At 39.6% G+C, this 22,888-nt stretch overlaps 1 protein-coding gene across 2 annotated transcripts in view; it reads right to left on the reverse strand.

Annotated features, from left to right (window-relative positions):
- dok4 (docking protein 4) overlaps positions 1 to 4,367 on the reverse strand; it is a 49,860-nt gene extending 45,493 nt beyond the window's left edge. Inside the window, exon 1 of one of the 2 annotated variants that reach the window (XM_072660794.1) lies at positions 4,129 to 4,367. The gene's annotated coding sequence lies outside the window, so the exon portion shown is untranslated. Of the gene's footprint in view, positions 1 to 4,115 lie in introns of both variants that reach the window. The other variant, XM_072660795.1, reaches the window with a different exon arrangement.
- Between the last annotated feature and the right edge of the window lie 18,521 nt (positions 4,368 to 22,888).

Raw genomic sequence — 22,888 nt, forward strand, 5'->3', positions numbered from 1 at the left:
CAAGCTCAGCAGGGCAGGTTTGCTGAGTCTGGTGGCGCACGCCAGACGCCATATCGGCAGGCCAGTCTGTAATTTACAGAGGTGGAATGTAGCATGCAGTCGCGGGTGCTAATTACAGACTGTTCATCTCTCTCTCCCTCTCTCTCCCTCTCCCTCTCTCTCCCTCTCTGACTATAGCCAGCCAACCAGCGCCGACCTACTCCCACAATGCCCTTCTCTTGGCTGCAACCTCCACATACACACACAGAGCTGTCCGAATTACTTCATGTCCATGAATCTGTGCAGAACAGAAAGTAGAAAGAAATGAAATATGATGACCCATCAATGTTGCAATGTAATGACTAATACAATATACTTCATAAGTCACTGATGCTGCTTTGTGTTGACTGACACAACACTCATTTGTGTATATAAATGCGTCAATTATTGATAACTAATGTTAGCGTACATGGTACAGTGGCTGCGTCCCAATTGCTTACTACACACTTATACTAGAAGGTATATAGTACCTTATATATGAGGCAAATAATCTTGGCTAATTAACATGATTCATCACTTGCCTCACATGTCGTCAATCAGCCAATACATGTTTAGTATCTACATGTTCAGTGTGCTTCTACAGTTTAGAATGGGAGACCCTGTAATAATGCTCTTAAAACAATGCGCATATCACAATGGTTCGTTTGCTGATTTTTAGTTAATTTAGTTGTAAGATATTTAATAATCGCGGACTAATCGATTAATCAGAAAAAATTATCAACATCAAAATTGTTGACTACCAAATAAATAATTATTAGTTGCAGCCCTAGATCAAGAAAATGTTATATATTATATATATCTTGCTTAGCAAAAACGTCAACTAATGTCTGTGTACTGTAGGGCCATGGCGATTAGTCACCATACTCAATGATGAAAAAATTATAAGCAGATGCTTTGTTTTAACATTATTTAAATTTTTCTCGAGTCCGCAATAGGTATGAATCAGTGTTTATTAACCATTGGTAGGGAAGCCTGTTATTGGTATAATACCTCTTACTAAACTAATATATTCTTCTGGCTGCCACCATAGACTCTCCAGTGAATTTGTGACTAAGAGAAAATGTTAAGGATCTGGGCTTTTAGACTGATTGACGGTGCTAGTGTGTTTGTTTGTCCACTTTGGGCTTGAGCGGAAATAAAACATCTTTAATGACTCTATTCAGCCATTTTAAACACATTACTCTGTGTAGGAATGCATACACATATCCCTTTGATAAGGGATATAAATATCCCACTGCACTGCTGACTATTATACTAAGGTTTGTGTTTTAACTTACAGTTGTGCATTAAACATGTAAAGCTTTATTTACAGTTTTGTCTAAATAAACGTTTTTATAATGTAACATTTTACATTATAAAATTAATAGTTTAGATTAATCGAACTAATCGACAAAATAATTGATAGAATAATCAATAGAAAAATATTGAATGCTGGATGGCGGTCCCCATCCCATCAATAGCACTCCCTACACACATACACACACTTAGTACGAGTGTACTCTGTGTTCTGATTTATTCCTACAGCTAGGCTGACACATATATCAAACACAGTACAACCACTCACGGCCAGACACACATTAACCACACATACAAACTCATTCTTTCTATCTGAATGGCTGTTGTGTTGTTTCCTTTGTGTATGTTAGCAAAAGATCCAGAGTGTGTTGTCTGAATGTGTTCAAGTCCAAGAGACAGAATGAGGAATAGAAAGAGAAAGAGAGAAGCGAGTGGGAGAGAGATGGAGGCCAAATCAATCACGCAGACAGAAAGAGAGAGAGAGGGTACGGTGCCCTGCCCACCACCTGCAGGGTTACAGACACCAGTACATGCTAAATGAGAGAGGGAGTGGAACAGGGGGAAAAGCCACAGCTTATTATTTGTGCAGCCTACTGAAGCCGATGCTGTATGTGCATCTCTGAGACAGTTGTAAGACAGAAAATTTGGGCAGAAATCACAACCTGCAAAAACACTGTTTAAAGCAGCTAAAACTCAGGTCTTGTAGATGGATTTGCCCCCACTCCTCTTTGCTCTCTAGTTCTGAGATAGGTTGTCTTACATGCACAGCCTAGGTCTTCAATAGCTACAATTATTCTATAATGTCTCTTTAAGTAGTGCATAGTGGTTTTAAGGTATGTTTTGGACCAGTATCCTGTTGTACAAGCCATCCTCTTATCAGCTTCTGAAGCATACTTGAAACACAGATTTGTGACAGACATTATGCTTGTTCAAGCAACACTGCACAGTGAAACGGTGCACCATCCTCCTGACACTATAATGCTGATTCTTGGCAGACATATAGAGGTTTTGGTCTATTTACTAACATACAAACAGATTCTCCAAGACTTTTCTTGGTCTGCCAGATCTCATCTTGACCTTCACAGGTCCTTCCTAAACTAAATAACATTCTGCACTGTAAAAACAGCAGCCTTCTTATAGTCTGTCTAGATGTAAATATCATTAAATAAAAGCTGAACAAGAACAAATGACCTTTCCCTGTATTCCATTACCATAATACATATAGAGCTACACGTATTACAGTCAACAAATACAGGGTGGAAATATCAGTCAAATCTATCTGATGATGGTCTGCTGATATCATTGGGCATTCCTACACTTCACACAAAGCTTATGACCAGCAAAGTGCCAGCAGTTCTCTTTTCTCTCTCTATCTCTCTCTCAATCTGTCTCATGCACACACACCTGGTCGCTGATAGACAGTTTTATTCTAAGCACCCTTTGGCCTAGACAGCAATGGCTGGTGTCCTGACTATCAATTCTGCAGACTTAATGCAAAAAAGTCCACTTTCGCAATCTTAAAAGTGCTGGTTGAGACAAGCCACAGAAAAGCACTCACAGAGAAAAAGAGAGAGACAGAGACACACAGAGAGAGAGAGAGAGAGAGAATGACCCATAATATTTTAATGGCCTCAATCTCATGGGAGTAGATTTGAGCTAATTACTGGCAAGGGTCATTTACCTATCCTACATTTATTGACCATCACAAATTCCTCCAGTGCAGAGGTCAGATACAATTTTGTGACGGACTCGTTGTTAATGCTTACACGTCTTTTATCGACAAAACCGGCGTAATATTTGTTTTTTGGTTGTAGCCCACTGACTGGTCGTGGCTATCGTTTAACCACCACAGCCTATCAAGCTAATTTATTATCCACAAGGAGAAGCTGTTTATGGCCTTAGAGATAAGAGCAGGCGCTGTTTCATTATGCGAGGGGTGAAACGCGGTCGTTTATCAGCGAGGACACAAAAAAACAAGAACATTGTTTTGCTTTAATTAACCGTTCAAAGACGTGAAGGGAGACAAATCCTCCTGATACTAAAAACCGACGCAAGTTTTTCCAGGGGCCTTCTAACTGGCTACTTCAAATAAGGAGACGTCATTTACAGAACATCTCCCAGTAAGAATGGCGAGGTGCTTTAAATGCAGTGTTATTTGTTTGAGCACGTGACAAACCTGCCTTCGGAAGCTGAGGTAACCAAAGAGCTGGTCTAAATGAACGCTGACAACAGCTTTGCTCGCGCGCACAGGTGTTCCATGTCGGCAGCTACCTGTCAGCGATTTCGCGTCGTGCTTAGTTTCATCACATCTGACAGAACAGCCCAGTACAGCAAACAACCCGCCGGTCTTACTCGTGAGTTATCCAGAAACGCGAATCCTCGCGCATCTTCACCATGCAAGCACACACAGCTACACCCCAACAAATGTTTCCAAGCGTATACAATTCATTAACACAAAATTAAGATGAGTCTTTTTTCTGGCTTTTTCCAACACAGGGTGCCTTACAAAAGGATAAAAAAAGTTTATTCAAACCAGACTGTGCGACACTCTGCCTCCATTCCTGTTACAAGCTGTTCAACTGAATTGAGTCAAATCGGCTATCTAAATAACATGCTTAGCAAATGTTGACACACAAAACACTTTGTATGCTAACTGCTGGTAACCGCCTGACTTAGGAACGCTACAAATGGTATAACGAGGATAACAAAGACCAAGACAGCGAAACAGAGGACAACTCGGGGGCTTATGAACATATTAGCTAACGTATTTGTATAAGTACCTCTTTCTCCTACCTAGAGGATGCATGTAGGTAGAGGTGCGGTGCGCGTCCTCCTGATGAAAAGCCAAACAGCGTCGGAGAAACCAGTCTCTGTCCAATGCAATAAGCAAAGTGTCTGCGACGTTACAGAGTGTAGGTCAACACGTGGTGCCAAAAGACAGAAACTGGCTTTAGAAACAAAAACTGTAAATCCAAACGATACTAAGGTGGAAGACGCTCCGTTCAGATGTCGTGTGAGGTTTCCGAGCTCGGCCGTCTCCACTCTGAGCTGCTTCCACATAAACCAGACACATCAGCTCAGCCCTTACCGTAAAACCTAGAGAATAGGCGCCCTGCGCTCCTCAAAACGTCACTTCGTCCGATACACACCAGTGCATCTGTATAGGAAACCGTTGGGTTCTATTATAGGTTAAAGTACTATAATTATTTATAGTGTAATTATAGTAATTTAGTGGTGGGATTTTAGGGATGACAGTTCGAAAATATAAAGAAATGACGTGCATATGCATGCAATAGTTTGGTCAAAGTACTATTATAAAATAGTTGGTTTTGATGTCAAACTACAACACAACCTATGCAGCAACATGTTTTACTGCAAAATGTTAATTCATAGTTACTTTACAATTGCTGGACATTGTAATTGTAGTATTCCATGCACAGCATGTTTAATATTTATCTAAGCCAAGTCAGGGAATGTGATGGCCATTCCAAAGGTTTATGCCTGTAGTTTTTGGTGGATTTTAAGGTATGTTTCAGATTGTTGTCATGTCATAGAAGCCAGTCTCTTCTTTAGTTTCAGTTTCCTCAGTGTCTCTGTCATATTTGCTTCCAGATGGAATTAATTTATTCATTTACCTGTTTTTGTGCCACTGACTGCCACACAATACCAGTGCAAAACAGATCCACCCAGTGTGTAAAACAGTTGGTATATGGTTCTTTTAATGAAATGTTGCTTGTTGCCAAATAGTTCAGTTTTTACTTCATTGGTTCAGAAGACTTGTTTTTAATGTATTTGGCTGATCTTAATATTGTTTTGCATGTTTCCAGTTGAGGGCTTTTGTAATAATGTGGCTAGCATACAAGCAGTAACATCTGGGAGTTTTAGTCATCCAATATTTGCATAAACCTGTGCAGTATCATGATTATATAAAATTGTTTAACCTACAGGTAGGATTTTTTTTTGGTTGCATAATTTGAAAACACACACTGCTCTTTACACTGCATAAATAAAGTAAAGGAAATAAAATACACTTGAAATAAACTATTTTAACCCAAGTTAATAGTTGTTCAATATGTTTTATTGTTTACCCTTTTATTAATTGTAAATTGTAGACATATTTATCTTGAGTAAAATTCCTTTTCATTATGTCATATATAATAACATAACTGGGATTGGTTCAGGCCTTGGAGCAAGATGTTGTTTGCTGAATGTATAATAATAATTTTCTTATAATCATCATAGCATAAATATAGGACGACAATGTGCTGTCAAAGAGTAGATACAGACAGACATATGTTATTACAGTATGAAAATACTGTACACATGCACATGTATTTACTTGCGTGTCAGCTTCTAGCTATGTATATGAGGTACTCCACCACTGCTCCACTGCAGTACCTTATGACAGAACACTTCATAATTATTGATTTGTTTGTATGTCTTAATATTAAATAATGATTTTGAAGATGTGTAAAATAGTAAAATGGCTGTATTTAGAACCCTGATGCCCTGATGCTGACAGAATAGATGGGGTCGTTAAAAAGTGGCCATCTGTGAGGCCATGGTGTCTGTGTCCTTTTTGTAGAGCCACAGTCAGTGGAACAATTTCAGATGGTTTAGTATGGTGTATGAAGCCCTGGAGAGCCACAGGAAGTGATGGATCATTGGTGTGCTAAGCTGACTTTGTTACTGCTGATGCTGAAATTTTCTGGCCTGGTACGACTGGATTGAGCAAAGCCATGTCCTCTTCATCAGTCACAATGAGGGCTCATCATCAGTCTTCTCCTGTAAAGGGTGAAAAGTAGAGAAAACACACATACATGTTGCTTTAACACTGAGCCAGAAGATTATAAGGCAACCTCCCTAATAAGCAGAGAACAGACTGATTGATCTCTGTTTTATTAACATACTTTCACTTAGAACATTGAGTGCATACAGCAGCACTGTATGTATAAGTGACAACTTACAACAAAATGAATATTCCTTTTGAGTGAGTTGGGTGAGCTTGCCATTCTTAACACTTTTCAAAGTCATAAGAGGACACTGCCTCATTGTTGTTCAGGAAATTGCGGAGGTATGTTGTATTCTTGTGCAACGTGTCATGATAATGAACAAGACTACGCTTTTAAAAGTGTCTTATTTAAACATGACTCCCAGTAATTCTAGTGACATTACGACAACACAAACACCTTGCAACTTCCTAGCATCTTCACTATTTGGAAATAGGTGATTGAACATGGGATGACGAGCAGCCCTAGTTTATAAACCCCTGCTGTAAATAGGTAAGCTGGGCTGCAGGCTGGTCCATTATTAAGAGGTGCCAAGCATATATGACTTTGCTACAGAAATGTGATGGCAGTTCTGAGCTGCAGTTCTGGTACTTGACAGAAGGAAAGTGATGTGAGGTGAAGTGATGGAGAGCAGGGGTAATAGGGTGCTAGAAGCTAGAAAGTGGGCTTTAGTTCCATTAGCAGCTCATCAAAACACAAGATGACAACTTAAATTCTGATCCAACCCAGCAGGGCAAGCTCACTGGTCTTTAATACTGAAATAGGAGCTTAACCAGGGACCCCTAAAGCATAGAAAACTGTGTTAAGTGAATGTATGCAATTTACATCATTTGTGCATTTAACTGGTCACAATTATTGGGCTGTGGTTGGGCTCTCTGCATGTTAGTCAAATGACCTCACCTAGTCAAGTAAGAGTGAAAATATGAACCCAAAAATATAATGAGCTTGTTTTCACCTAGCATTAACATGGGTTTTCTGTGAATGGAAAACATTTAGATTTCACCTTTCCACATTAGAAGCTAATTGTAAACACCCCCAAGATGCATTGTGAACGAATTATGAGCAGATCACTCAAACCAGATTTGGAGGTGGTCCACGTTTTATGCAAGTGTAAACGGAATGCGTTTTCTGTGATCGGATTCCATCAGGCAAAAAGAAATACCTCTGTTGAAAAAAGGTAAATACGAGTAATAATGACTATGAATGGCTTCTTTCTCCTTCTTGCTCTATCTCCATCTCTCTCTCTCTCCCTCTCTCTCTCTCTCTCTCTCTCTCTCTCACTGTGTGTGTGTTTGTGTATTTTAATGGAAACTGAATCCAGATACTATCCAGATGTTTTAATAAAAACAATATATAATATACAATACATTGCATATGCATATGGACTTCTCTGGTTGGCAAAAGAGAAAGATTATCTAGCCTTTGTAACGAGTACTTTGACGTTCAGTTATCAATTATTTAAACAATGTACTGAGAGCAGAAGAAGAAGGGCAGAAGAAGATTCAGGAGAAATTAGGAGTTTTCAGGAGTTTTCCACAATTCCAGCTCAATTCACCTAAAACATCAAGGTGTTTAGATTGGAAATAATTGTAGGATTATTTAAAATTCTTTTAGCATAAAAGAATATTCTGTTTTCAGTTGATGTAAAAATCTCTGAATATAAGATTCTCCCTCAACTACAACCCTTACTTTTGTAATGGTGGCATTATATGGAAAGAGACTAGAGGGAAGATGATAAGAGAGAAGAGGGAGGGTGAGGCAGAGTGCAGGAAGGAATTTGTCCAGAGGGAGAGTGGAGCCGTTGTACTGATAAGTGCGTGTGATAACTCTGACAGAGAGACAGCAAGGGACAAGAGACAGACATGAGGGCAAGCGATGACAGGCAGCAGCTCACGCCCGCATGTATGCATGCACGCACAAATGCTTTCACATTATACTGACTGGATATTGCTGTATATCCACAACCATATGGATCACTTATCTATTTAGCCTATGCAGTATTATGCATATATGTAAATGCATTCAGAGGCCTGTCAACCACATACCCACACACTTGCTGAGTCTGTGTCTGAGTCTAAGTGTATTACATTTTTTTGCAGCATGTATTATGTTTTGAAATACAGTGTATTATAAAGGACAACGAGTGTTTTCATATGGTGTGAGATTGTGATACGACAATGACAATATGCCTAAACACATGGGGGGTCTAAGCCCCGGGGGGGGTGAGGGGTAGGTGGTTATAGAATTCCCTGTCAAAGTTCTGAAGGCTGGAGGATCCACACAAAAAACAGGAAGTCTCAGTACAGTGTACTGAACGCTAAAGCATGGCCTTGAGTGACTTACTGCTTTTATAAAGCAACATGATATAATAACAATTTAATATACCATGCAAAAAGAATGAAATCTGATTATATTTCATAAAAATATACTAGTATGGACCACCACCACCCAAGGGCAGTGTCAAACTCTGGGGGCTTTGGACTAGAGTTCAGGGCAGCGTCAAGGTAGGTGTCCACCCTGTAACTGAGATGAACGTGGAGATGGGTTGGAGGTGGGTGTGAGTTGAGAGTGGAGGGTATATGTAGGGTTGAGGGGGAGGCATTAGGGGTGTAGTCTTTCTCACAAATGTTAGTTATGACCTCTTTTCTGACTTCCACTAAGTTTGATTATTGTTGATTCCATGAACAACGAAAACCATTTAAATATTTTTAAAAGCTTTCCAGTATTTGGTCACTTTTTTATTTATTATTTTACTTGGATGGTCCATTGTGCATGCCTCGTAGATCCTCACCTGATATTCAACTTACATTCCCTAACTATTTGATTTGAGGTTGTTGTTATTGTTATATAGGGTTAGATGTGAGGTAATTTAGGTTGATGTTAGGGTTACTCTTAGGTTTTAGGGTTGACTCAAGGTTAAGGCTAGTGTAAGGGTGAGATTCCATTTAAAATATTTTATCATTCAACTTTCATTTGTATTTCATCAACATTCATTTATATTTAGACATTTAGTTGAATGTTAGTTGAAGATCAGGTTAGCATGTATTTTATCATGGTTGTAGGGTGAATAGAAAGTGGAGTTAATTTATCAATGCCCATATTTATTTAAAACAAACTGCATGTGAAAATGCTGTGGTCTGTATTTAATGACTAGGCTAAGCATCAAAATGAACAAAACACTTTTATGAGACACAATGTGTTCTGCCTGTCAGTTTAGGAGAAGAAAGTCACTATATGCAATAAATGTGTGATATATATATTTTCACACAAGGTATATTGTGCTGTGCATTGTAGAACCCCGCCCCCACCATCTCTTTGTAACTCTCTCTCTCACACACATACTCACACATTCACCCACCCACCCATCTCTCCCTCACTGGTTTAATTGAGTGCAGAGGACAAACACTTAGGAGACACAGCAGCAGTCTAAAAGCATCCAGTATGAGACTTTTCATAAATGAGTGTAATCGGGGCCATATGGCAGCTTCTAAGAGCCTGAGCAGCATGTCTGAGGGGAAAAAAAAGTATCATAGACTTCTTCACACGACACTGCATCACTAGGCTCCCGTCCTCTTCCTTCCTTCAGCCACACGCTCAGCCACAGCAAGTACTTTTTTCCTGTTTCCATGTTTTTGTGCATTGTTTACTTTAATAAAAACATTAAAAATGATTTAATTTCAGGTTTGAGCACTCCGGAGATATTTTAGATGAGTCCCAAATGGTTATCAATGCATCACCATTAACAACCAAGCTGCATACCAGACATGCAGAACAACTGACTATATGTTTTACAAATTACATTGTTTTGTGCTATATTTGCATGATTACAATGTTCAGAAAATGTCAATGAGGTCACTGGCCATGTCTTAAAACCTAGCATATACATTACATTTATAACATTTAATAGTGTGAATAGAGCTCAAAATACCTCTAGGCTACTCTAGATACTGCCAAATACAAAAGTTACTACTGACACCCGGCTACAATGGATCTACAACACCCAACAGCTAAATACAAACATTGCACTATGTCTGAATGTCAAAGAAATTAAGATATTTACATTTAAATGCAATCATGTTTAATAAGAGCAAGAGCAATCCTGGTTTAAGTGCTTTTGATAAAGGTTGGTTTTTGAAGGTATCTCTCTGGGCATTTGAAGACAGCAAGTGACATTCCTTCCACCTCTTGGTGCCGGGACAGAGAAAAGTGTAGACGAATGTCTCCTATGCGATTTGAACAGTGTTTGAAGTGGTGGGAACATGCCAGTACACCACTCCCCCACATCACCAACCATGCTTTTGCGCTCATATGGGTGCCCACTGTGGTTAGGATGGTGTGGTGGGGGGTTTCAAGTTGGCCTAAATCTTTAAAAATGACACAAATAACATAATGTCAGTTGCTAAAAAAATCCACTGTTAGACACTGTTTAGAAAATTTCTTTCAAAATATTTTTATATTGCTTGATTCTATAACTGATTTGTGCATTTACCTTGGTTTTTAGAATTTTGTAGGCTACAGTCAGTCTCTCTCTCTCTCTCTCTCTCTCTCTCTCTCTGAAATCCCCCAAAATTGGCACATTTTAATGCACTGGCAGCTTGTGAGATGTCCCAGTATGCAGAGTAAAATACAGATGTGCCAGTACTATGTTCTGGTTAGTACTGGCCCACTTTGAGCACTGGTTTAAAAAAAAATGGTGGGTCAAGTCGAGCTCTACATGAAGCTTGAAGGGATAAGGTGAGGGGTTGGTCCATTTTTGAATTTGTAGGCCAGCATCAGGGTCAAATTCTCAGGGTGTTGTGGAGGATAAACCTGCATGATTGAATCAGGTTTGCAACATAAAAAAGTTACCGCCACAGAGGCTTTGTGCTTCTGCAGGAAATTCTTGAAGAAAATGGCAAGATCGTGGTAAGGACCTGTAGTTTCAGGATACATTTCTCGGCAGTTATGTTACCTGAAAACTATACCACTTTGCTGTATCCTTTAAATGCAGCTGCGAGGTGCACCCTTCATTTCTGAGAACGCAAAGGACGCAGCTGGTGTAAATTTGTCAGTCACCCACAATCCTTCATGTGCAAGAAGAGTTTATAATGAAATGAAGACCTGAGTTTATTCAGGTTTTATTGGCTACCAGCTGGTACAGATTGACCAATTAGGATCATGCTTTTTTCTATTTTCCAAATTGGGCTAGAGTACAGAGGAGCTGCTGTAATGAATTCTGATGGAAAGGTACAGCATTTTCAATACGCTCTTAGGTAAAAGATTTTTACCATTTGATGTGATAATTGCACTGCCAAATAATCTATGACTCAAATGATTGCCCACCCCACCACAGACCCTCAGCTAAGTTCAAGTTTGTTTGAGTTCCTTCTGTTTTCAAGTAAATATTGAATTTTCTACTACTGTTTCATAATGTTTTACCATAAATGTGTTTGTTATGACTTAACCATTAAGGAGTATACTAAACTAATTTCTCCCTGTTATCATCTGAATTCCTGATGATTGGGAAGAATCCTGATTCTTGATGATTGGGACAATCTCCCACAACTTTTTCTAGTGAACACTGTAGATCACTTATTATCAGCTAAATGTGTTATAGAGTGCAAAGTGAGTTACTACACAACAGATTGAGGAACAAAACATACTTTTGCCTAGTATACTAGCTTTTTCAAAATGTTACTCTCATGTCTACAGCAATAAATAAGAAGCCAACTTCATCCTCACTAGGGTTGGATGCCAAAGTCTGTATTTTTAAGGGCACAGACTGAATTACATTGGCACTACTATTTCTTACATATTGTAATGCTATAATGCACAAAAGAAGTGCAGAACAATGCTCCCATAGCAGTTCTCATGTCTGCCTGATAAAGTGACGCTTGTGATTATGGAGGAGACCAAACACAGACACACACACATAGGAGTCCCAAAAACTTTATGATCAGGCTACACTAAAGTTAAACATGTAAATGCTTTCTGAGGTAAAACATGTGCTTTCCCCAGGTATCAGTAAGGGTAATGTGAACTCTAATCCTCACTTAAGCAACTTGGTTCATTTACATGACTGACAAATTAGCCTACTGACTCACTGATTGTATTGATTTCTGTGTTTTTTCTGCTTTTTAGTAAAACCCTTTTGACTGGGTGAGAATGCACTGAATAGTTTTATGGAACCAAAAGTGGTCATCGATCCAAAGGAACCCTTGTTGCCACTTTTATTATTAGGAGCGTATATGTCAATCAGATATCCTGACACTCCTAATGTACTAATCACAGACTTCCACACAGTGTCTATCAAAGCTGTTCAACATGATGTTTTTGTGCCTATTTTCATTGCAATGCCCTTGTGCTATCAGCTATAAAATAAACCCCAAACAAAAGCATCCAGAAGCGAAATAATAATCATAATAAAACCAACGCCTTGCAATTTGTGACCTCATTAGAAAGCTGCAGCCCATTAGGGGAGCAATTTTCATATAAGAATTCTTTATTTAATCTGTAGTCCGGAACAAAAGTAGCGATTCAGCTCTGGGCGGCACAACAACAGCAAGGTAATTTCATCTAAGTGCAACACAGGGGGTCTCTTTCTCCTTCACTCTCTCTGAAGATGCAGAGAAAGAGAAATATGTTAGTTTTAGCAGATGCCTGTGGAGCGTTTGACACAACATGCATATTGAAAGGCACAAACTACTGGACCAACACATGGTTTTACCATCTGGATTTCTGTACCTAATGAAAATAAAATTAGGTTTTTATTACTACTTCTACAACAAATATTTTCTATCTTGTTTTGAACCTTGCAAACTCTTTTTCTTTTGTCTTCTGTAATTCTTTGTTACGTTTGCCTTGCTGCTTTCAAGATCAAGCGGCTTTATTGTCGATTCAGCCTGTATACAAGTAGACAGTGCAGCAAAATAATGTTTGTCCAGGTCTATGGTGCAATATAAGATAACACAACAAAGACTATATACATGTGCAAATGTGCAAAAAAGTTGGCACAAAAAAGACTGTACAGACAGGACAGTGGAACACCAGCACAGCACACGTTACTAAATGTGTGTGGTGAGGACAAAGGGTAAAGAGGTACAAAAGGTAGAGACATTGCTGGGCTCTCTTGACTATGGAGCTAGTGTTGAGGGACCAGGAGAGGTTCTCTTCAACGTGAACACCAAGAAACTTGGTGCTCTTAACAATTTCATAACAATCTTCTGCTTTCATTTCCATCACCCTCCTGTGACCTATGATGTGCCATCCTTAGTCTTATATTTCCAGTATTTTTTAAATCCCCTTGACCAAAGAGCAACTGTATGGGAATTTCCCCACTGCGGGACTAATAAAGGACTATCTTATCCTGCAGTAATATGCGAGGTTCCTTAAATACAGCAGATTGCTAAGACATGGTGTAGTCTGGAAGATACAGGTAAACCCTATTGTCAGGTAAGTTCAAATCTGGGAGTTTACAGTAATTAACTGGTATTGGCAAAGCACGCTAACAGTTTTCAATCTACAGTTCCTTTCACTAAAGTTAATTTGCTACAACATGACACTGGGGCAAACCTTGACTACTGGACTTTAGCCTGTATGCTAAAATAGATTTATGCATACCACCTGTATGATATTGCTAATTTCTTCTAGCTCCTTCGTAGTGTTCTTTCAGAGAAAGTTTTTCTAAAACCTGGTTAGGCTATCACTCTTAATCACAGTTAGTGAGGTATCTAGGACTTTCAGAAGATTTAGGTTTTGACCAAAATGGCTCCTTATTTACGTCTGAATTGTAAAGTGAAACTCAAATGTTGTTTTGTGGGCACTATAATCTCCTATGATGCAATCGTAATTTACTGTAAACATCGTAGCTCACTACATCCACTGAAAGAGATCTGCGAGTCTCTTGTTACTAAGCAGTAGAACGAAGTGGAGCCGATGATGTTTGCTTATATAAGCAAGTGATAGTTACAACCAACCGCACACTCCGAATGTCAGATATTTTACCATGTAGTTTGTTAATGGGATTTTTTTAAGCAACACAGCGGTCTAAGATTATTCTATAAACAATAGCAGTGCTATTACTGATTCAAAATTCTGTTTGTGTGTGTACGATACTCTAAACTTGTGTCTAGACTAAGACACTCACGTGTTTGTTTATGGGACTGGTGCTGACGCATGTTGAGAAAAGGTCTGAATTTACTTTTCTCTACTACTACTTAGTTAACTGAATTGGTGGTTGGTGTGGCACAACAGATAAAACCACTAGCAGCCAGTGAGCTATTACACCATGTGGGAGACCAGGGTTCGATTCCCAGTCTGGGTGACCGTATGCTGCGCTACACCAATAAGAGTCCCTGGGCAAGACTCCTAACACTACATTGGCCCACCTCTGTAATACGAGTTACCTTGTAAGTCGCTCTGGATAAGAGCGTCTGCTAAATGCCGTAAATGTAAATGTAAATTGTCCCTCCCTATATAATGCCATACTAATGAGGCAGCAGAGATCTATTTTGGTCGCAGCCTTAGAATGATGTTTTTGGGTTTTTTTTGCTGCTCTACAAATGAAACCCTTTTGTTGCCTATCAAAACTTAATAATGAAAAACACATTTGTTCTGTAATCTTGCAAACTATTTAAGAAAAGTGAAGTAAATTACTGACATATTTACATATTCCCTCACATAATTAGTCTAACTAGAAAACTGTGAGGGTACTCATTGACTGTTTGAATTCATGAACCTGAGTCTGGCGATCCAGGAAAACGTAATAATGAAAAACACATTTGTTCTGTAATCTTGCAGAGTTAAAACTATTTAAGAAAAGTGAACTAAATTACTGATATATTTACATATTCCCACACATCAAGTCAAGTCAAATGGGTTTTATTGTCATTTTGACTACATACAGAGTACACAATATATAGGGGCAGTGGTGGCTCAGCGGTTAGAGCGCCGAGATATCGATAACAGGGTTGTGGGTTCGATTCCCGGGCTCGGCAAGCTGCCACTGTTGGGCCCTTGAGCAAGGCCCTTTACCCTCTCTGCTCCCCGGGCGCTGGAGTTGGCTGCCCACCGCTCTGGGTGTGTGTGTGTACTCACTGCCCCTAACACATGTGTGTGTGTGAGTGTGTGTTCACTACCAGATGGGTTAAATGCGGAGGACACATTTCGCTGTACAGTCCACACTGTACAGTGACAAATACGTGCACCTTTACCTTTACAATGAAACGAAACAATGTTCCTCCAGGACCATGGTGCAACATAGACAGTGCATACAAAACACAAGTGCAACACAATACAAGTGCGGACAGACAACACAGTACAGACTAAATAGAATAAATAATTGACGGTAGTGTGCAAATTACTGCCAATTATTTATTATTCTCTGTCTGTACTGTGTTGTGTTGTCTGTCCGTAACATACAAAGACATGTATGAAAACAGGTATAAAACTGTAATATGATGTTCAGATCATAGTATGATTAATATCATGTACAATGATCAGTACTACACTGTCCAGAATAAAAGTGTATAACATGCTGGCATATTTTCCACTGATGAGAAAACCCTTGTTAAATACAAAGAGTTATTATCAGCAACTAAATATAGTGTTAGCTCATTAGCTTTTGTTACACATCTGACATGAAAACCTACAAGGTTTTTTAAATGTTTTTCTTTGTACTGTTAAATTTGTGTTACTATTTTTTAGTGTTGATCCCGGGCTAGATTTATCCCACAGGTTGCTCTTTGATGATGTAAGGCCGGAGGCTGAGGGTCTATCATGCAGAGTGCTCTTTTTAACTCCTGCTGTTGCCGTTCCAGAGTGTGTTTAATCAGCGAAATCCGGAGTGGCAGCTGTAGTCAAATTCATCCGGAGGGTGTTTTGGAGGGAAACAAGGGGTCGTTAAAAATGCATGGGAAGTGTGGCATAAGAGTGCAAGATTAGAGTGAATTGCATGAATCCCACTGCCAATGCGCGCAAATATGTTTTGCTGTGGACTGTAGGAAGGCGAAATTTGACATCCAACCAGCCCATATCCAGCCCATAGCCAGCCTAAATGAAAGTTAACTGGAAGCATTACATCACCCATTATGTCGGTAAGTGCAAATATTTGGTTTGGTCAGTGTAATTAAAAATCTATCTTGCTAGATACAATAATGTGATTTAAATAATTCAATAAATAAGAGTAGGGCTGTATATAAATACACAAAAATTCTGCTGTGTTCTGCACATGTTGTATGTGGTTGTTTGTGTCATGGTGTGTGCGGCCAGACACAGACAGGGAGAACACTTGCAAAGATGGATCTAAGCAAGAATTTATTGAAACACAATGGGAATACAAAACAAGGTGCAGAGAAAACGAGTTGCAGCAATCTAAGGGATAAAACTGAAACTCAAACAGAATGAGACAAACAAAACGGTGAAAACAACAACCCCGGGACTGGGGGGAGCAGGGAGCGACAGGGGATTGAGCCGTGGTCTATAGAAATCAGGCAAAGGACATGGGAAGGAGATAAATGAAAACTGCAAGCCTAACTTGGAATACAGGGGAATAATAAGGGAACCTAAACCGCAAGCCTAGCTTGGGAAACAACAGGAAGAATTTAAACAGCCACAAGCCGTGCTTGGGCAATACTAGGGGGAAACTAGAACTGAGAACTGGAGCAATGCTCTACATGAACAAAAGGGGTAACTGGACGCCTGCCTGAATGAGATAACAGGGCAAGCCCAACCTGAACTGGTCTGCCATGGAACTGCCTCGTGAACTTGAGCCGCTAGGGTGCAAGAACTGGACGCGATGTAATGGAACTGCATTGAAAACCAGACTAGAAGACAGCTTGACCAAGGCAAGATGCCAGCTAACATGAGCACGGCACAAACACATAGGGATTCAATTCACGGCAGTAACTGGCTGAAGTGAGGCTCCTCAAATGCTCCCAGTCCTAGGTGCAACTCACGAACACAGAATCAACACAAATGAGGCAGAAGTGCTTATATGGGCTTGTGGGTGGCGACCTGGGATCGCCACGGGGGAGGGCGCGATAACGATGGCTTTTTGCTGCTACTCATTCAGTCTAATGATCCTTGTAATGAGCCAACTAACTAGCTAGCTAGCTAACTATAATCAGCTAAAAAGAAATGATTTAATTGCTGATGATATAGCCACCATGAAGGTAACATGACCTAAATTCTGATAACAAGAATAGCTTGCATTGTCACTGTGGTATCATCCAAACCGCAGAACACGCATTTTTATTTCAATGTTAAACTATTAAACTTTAATAATACTTTTTTTGTTTAGCAATAGAAAAACATCCAGAGCCTGAACATGCATTATCTGATTTGACTCCCTCTTCTATTTATACAAAATGGTTCAGTCCGAACTCAAAACAGTATGTCGCCCATTTTGTCAGGAAGAAAGGTGTGGGTAGTCTGTGACTGAACTTAGTTTTTAGTGAAATGGACTGGAACAATGAAATGGAACAATGAAAATTGTTTAATATTGGTTGTTTAAATTTAATCAATGCAGGCAGGGCATTTTTTGCAGTTTTCTATTTAAATGAGTTGTTCCTGCCTCTGCCTTGTGCCAGGACAGGCAGAAGCAGCTCCAGGCTCAGCAACCCTGCCTGCCTATCCCCATCACAGCCCCACTTCCAACTGAGTAGCAGTGTTGAACGACTTGTCACTTGGTATAAGGGTCAGTGGAAAGTTTTTTTTATTTTATTATTATTATTATTATTATTATTATTTTAAGTCTTTACAATTAAATACAGACGAAAGAGCAACAGAAGCTGAAGCTCCAGCTGAAAGATCAACAGAAGCAAAACCTTCAGTCGAAAGAGCATAAGAAGCTAAAGCCCAAGCCGAAAGAGCAACAAAGCAGAAGCTCCAGCTGAAAGTTCAACAAAAGCTGAAGCCACAGCCAAAAGAGCAAGAGAAGCTGAAGCCCCAGCCGAAAGAGCACGAGAAGCAGAAGCCACAGTTAAAAGATCAACAGAAACTAAAGCCCCATCCGAAAGAGCAAAGAAGCTGAAGCCCCGGCCGAAAGAGCAACAGAAGCTGAAGCTCCAGCTGAATGAACATATTCTTACCTATCTTTCTATTATTTTCATGAATGGATTTACATGAATGACAGGAGATTTACCAGCTTTCATTCTTGTTGATTAATCATGTGCAGTTTGTGCTGCACATGCAATATTTTGGACATTCTTTGGACCATTCTTGCTGACTGTGAGGATCTCTCTCCAGGACTTCTTCTGAAACCAAGCCTATGCTTTTGATAATTGTCCTGTTGCACGGTCCAGTGATGCCTAAATTTCAGCAAACTGAATCCTCAGTACCTGCTGCAGGTCTCATGCAGCCACTCAAGGGTTTTTAGACCACCTGCTACCTTAACCTTTAACTTGCCAACTGTGTTACCAACTATCTAGTAACATTCAGTGCCTTTGCTCTCTTTCTGTGCAAGGCAATGATCTCTTCTCTGATTATTTTGGACAACTCTCTTAAGTCAGTCCAGGTATTTTATATGTTTCATCTCAAGCACACTTGATGAAACTAATACTAATACACCATCTGATTTGCTAATGTGTGCTCTTATGAGGGATTCAGGGGGTTAAATTATTCTGATTCTACACTAGTCATTGAATGTGTCATTATGTGTTGGATTTTTCAGAAAGCAGTTTTATTACTTTTATTAGTTGTGTTGAGCTATTTTAATTGTTCTTGTTTGATTGATTTATTGCAAACAGCTGAACATTCGTACATTTTTCTAATAAACCTATTTTTGCAATGGGGGTTAAATGATTTAGATTGCAGCTGTATTCCCATTTAGAATGGCAATCTTTAATGTGCCAGGAGAGGCCAGCAAGCGTAAGAAGGGCAAGACTGAGGTGTAGGGGCAGTGGTGGCTCAGCGGTTAGAGCGCCGGGATATCGATAACAGGGTTGTGGGTTTGATTCCCGTGCTCGGCAAGCTGCCACCGTTGGGCCCTTGAACAAAGCCCAAAGAAGGGCAAGACTGAGGTGTAGGGGCAGTGGTGGCTCAGCGGTTAGAGCGCCGGGATATCGATAACAGGGTTGTGGGTTTGATTCCCGTGCTCGGCAAGCTGCCACCGTTGGGCCCTTGAACAAAGCCCTCTTTGCTCCCCAGGCGCTGGAGTTGGCTTCCCACTGCTCTGGGTGTGTGTGTGTACTCACTGCCCCTAACACATGTGTGTGTGTGTGTGTGTGTGTTCACTACCAGATGGGTTAAATGCGGAGGACACATTTCGCTGTACAGCGACAAATACCTGCACCTTTAGTGGAATACGTAAATCAGTTTGTTGCTGGTCCATTTTAAAAAGTTAATTATAGCATCTGAGCATCTGCAACTTAGATGATGTTACATGACCTCTTCTTAAATTGTGAGAATAATTTCTTTCAGGAAAATTCAACTTATTGAATCTATGAACAGTAAAGGAGATTACTTGAGATGACCAGGTATTTATGTGGCTGTTCTTAAAGCAGAACTAGGCATTTCAACTTTCGATGTGCTTACTGTGCTATAAGCCTTCACAAATGAGTGAACAGATTGATTAAAAGAAAACTTTAAGTGATTTCAAGGGACTATGACTGACAGAGGCCCTACAATATGTAGTATTTTGTACTACAATTACAAAATACAAAGTAGAATTGTTAGAATTCTGGGGTCCAGTGCAATATTTTTAATTTATAAAAACAGGGCCCAAAATTCCTGACAGCGCCACTGTTTGTATTTCTGATAAGTGTTTGGATTAATAATTTTCCAATCTGAAATGTACTGTTGTAGTGAAATGGAAACTCTACAGTGCAGCATACCAAGAAGTGTTCTGTGCAATGTGATGACTGAACTATCAAGAGATATATGAAGATAGCTTACTAGGTATGTGTACTGTGTATGAATTTTGAGGATTGTTACTGAGGTCAGTGGTTTGAGGTGTTAGGACCTGAGGATTTGGTTGGAAGCATGCAATTAAAAGCATTGCTGCTGTGCTTTGTAATTAAGAGAATGCTTCTGTTTATTAGTTTCTGTTCATTATTTGTTGTCCACAAGTTAAATTGGACATGGGAGATGGGGGGAACCTCTGGCATTCTACAGAGAGGGCATGCACCCTGAGTTCCGCAGGCAATCCTGCAAACAACTTTATGAAGATTCTGGTGTGTAAAAAGTACTGTAATTGGTTTCTTGCCTTTGATACAGAATGCACAAGCGTAACCGGGCCACATTTGACGTTTAGTGTTCTACATACCAATGAGGAAATTCGGTTTGACTTTATTTTAAGCAACCTGTGGTGCTGCTGGGCTGCTAACCACCTGCTCAGACAAAGATCCCCCTCAGCTGCACAAAATGTGGACTGTCTGTTAGATAGTTGAAGATCCAGGATCTTTGTAGAGGTCTCTAGGCGCAGTCTCCAGATGCATGCTTTTACCTGGTACCTCTTTTTTTGGCAATCCACCAGTAGAAACCACAATTATGAACATGTTTTGCTGTGATGGGTGGGTTGTGGTAAACTCCCTCACAAGTTAATATGTCATTTGGAGTCTGGGTTCATTTTTCACTTTCTTATTGATGTATTGGTCAATTGGACATCTAAACATGCAATATATAATTAGCATTTTCTTCATTTAAGCATTTTAATTATTTTAATGTCATCCTCAGTAAAAACAAACAAACAGAAAAACAGTCTACTAATTAATAACAAACATAAAACTTGTAAACAATGTTACACTACACAAGATAGTGTAGTGTACACTACACAAAATAAGCACTGCAGCGTCAGCCTTATGCATATTTCAGGTGCCAGTGTGTAAACAAGCTAACATCAGTTAACCCCACATCAGCATACAGTTTGGAAAGATCATAGATCACTGATCACAGATCATATTGTTTTCACTGTTTCGCTAAGTAGTATATAGTAAATAGTAAATGCCTGAATTTTATGGAATTCATGTCAGTCATGACTTCTTTGCTACAGCTGCTCAGCTTCTTTGAAAAGCTGTTTAGCAGAGTCTGTTCTATTTGGCTTCCTCAAGTACTGTTTATTATTCTAACTGGATTCCTCAGGTGCTGTTAATTAATGCTGATAATTAACACATTAACACAAAAATGAATTATTACTGTGTCATAGTCAGGAACTCAGCTGGGCTACACAATAACTACCCAAATACTACCCAGCACTCCAGGAAATCCAGGAAATGACCAAACAGCAATGAGCCAGCAAAATTACCAAACAGGCTCAATAACACAGAGGTTTGTAGAGTTTAATGAACTTTGAGCTTGTAAAAAATCAGAATGTAATATAGCTGTAGAAATGTAGCTAACTAACAAATCTATCAAAAAATATTGACCAAGTTAAAATATTAATTTTTAACAACACCAATTATTATTACATGATAGCTCAGACAGACTTCTTACTTACTTACTTACTTATGTAAAACACTCTTTGATTCTATGATTATTTTTTTTAAATAAAGTGTTTTTATGTCAATTTTGTAGGCTATACAATTTCTGTCATTTGCACCCACCTACAGAAAAGGTAAGCTTTGCTCCTGGACTTTGGATACTCTGTCTTGACACATTGCTTTGTGGACAGCACAGCTGTACGTAAATTCTTACTGCTACCAGTCAGCAACCAGAATTGTAATCCAACAGTGCTTCATTTGGCTAAAGTTGGGTGATAAATTGTGACTGTTAAGAGGCACACAGAGGTTAAATGTAAGGCAAAATGAGTCAAACGTATTCTTTCCATATTCCCCATTGTCATTTTTAACAGTGTGTAGACAGGAAGGCAGTGACCTGTGAGAATGGCATGAATGAATCATAAGTAGCAGGCAGATAAACAAATAAATAGGCTGCATAGTCACTCATGCAAGAAAACAAGACAGGCACACCTTCACTTGACACACTCACACACACATACACACAGATACACACCAATTTCCAGGACCCATTATCCATTAGCTTTCCCCTCCACGGAATAATCAATCAGCTCGGCTCTCTGTGCAGGAATTAAGAGCAGCCCCCTTTAATTTGCATACATTTGTATTTCCACGTATGGAGATAAAGCGGGGTCCAAATAGTATTGTCTACACAGGCCTACAGACACAAACTGTTGGAGTAATTCACTCAAATTAGCATTCTGAATAAGGAAGAAAACAGCAAACTGCTCTGATGCAAATGAAGGAAGAATGGAATGGGATCAATAGAGAAGAAAACATCCCTGCTGCTTGCTAAATTAGGTGGGAATTCGTTGCTCATTTATTGCCAGATGGTTAATGTTGCTATTGCCGTCGTCATGCTGTTCATAAATGATGAGTTCATATGCACCTTGAAGCCACCAGCACGTCACATCAAGCGCCTTTGTGAATATGCAGCTGAGGGTGTGATATTTACGATACATTTATGCCGTTCTGGCAGCCTTGGTTGTTTTTTGTCGAGCTAATCTTGTAGTGTATCAGTGAACTAGCCCATTTCTCAGCGATAATAAGAGCATCTATTATCTGTGCAGATGATGGATGAGAGCAGTGAAAGAGAGCAACTCCTGCAGCTTTATGAATTAAAGTTCCTTTGGCTGCCATGCTATATGCTGGCAATGGATCTTCCTCTCTCCAGCTAATGGGCAAAACAAAAGCAGACTGCTGTTCTCTACGACAAGACTAGCACTCATCCTGAGATTAAAATTTACAGGCTAATTTGCATACTGTATAGTATTAACATGCAAAAGAAAGCTTTGGGCTCTCATGTCTAGTGTGTAACTCTGGACCGTTAGA

The sequence above is a fragment of the Salminus brasiliensis genome, chromosome 17, assembly GCF_030463535.1.
Source record: "Salminus brasiliensis chromosome 17, fSalBra1.hap2, whole genome shotgun sequence".
NCBI lineage: Eukaryota > Metazoa > Chordata > Actinopteri > Characiformes > Bryconidae > Salminus > Salminus brasiliensis.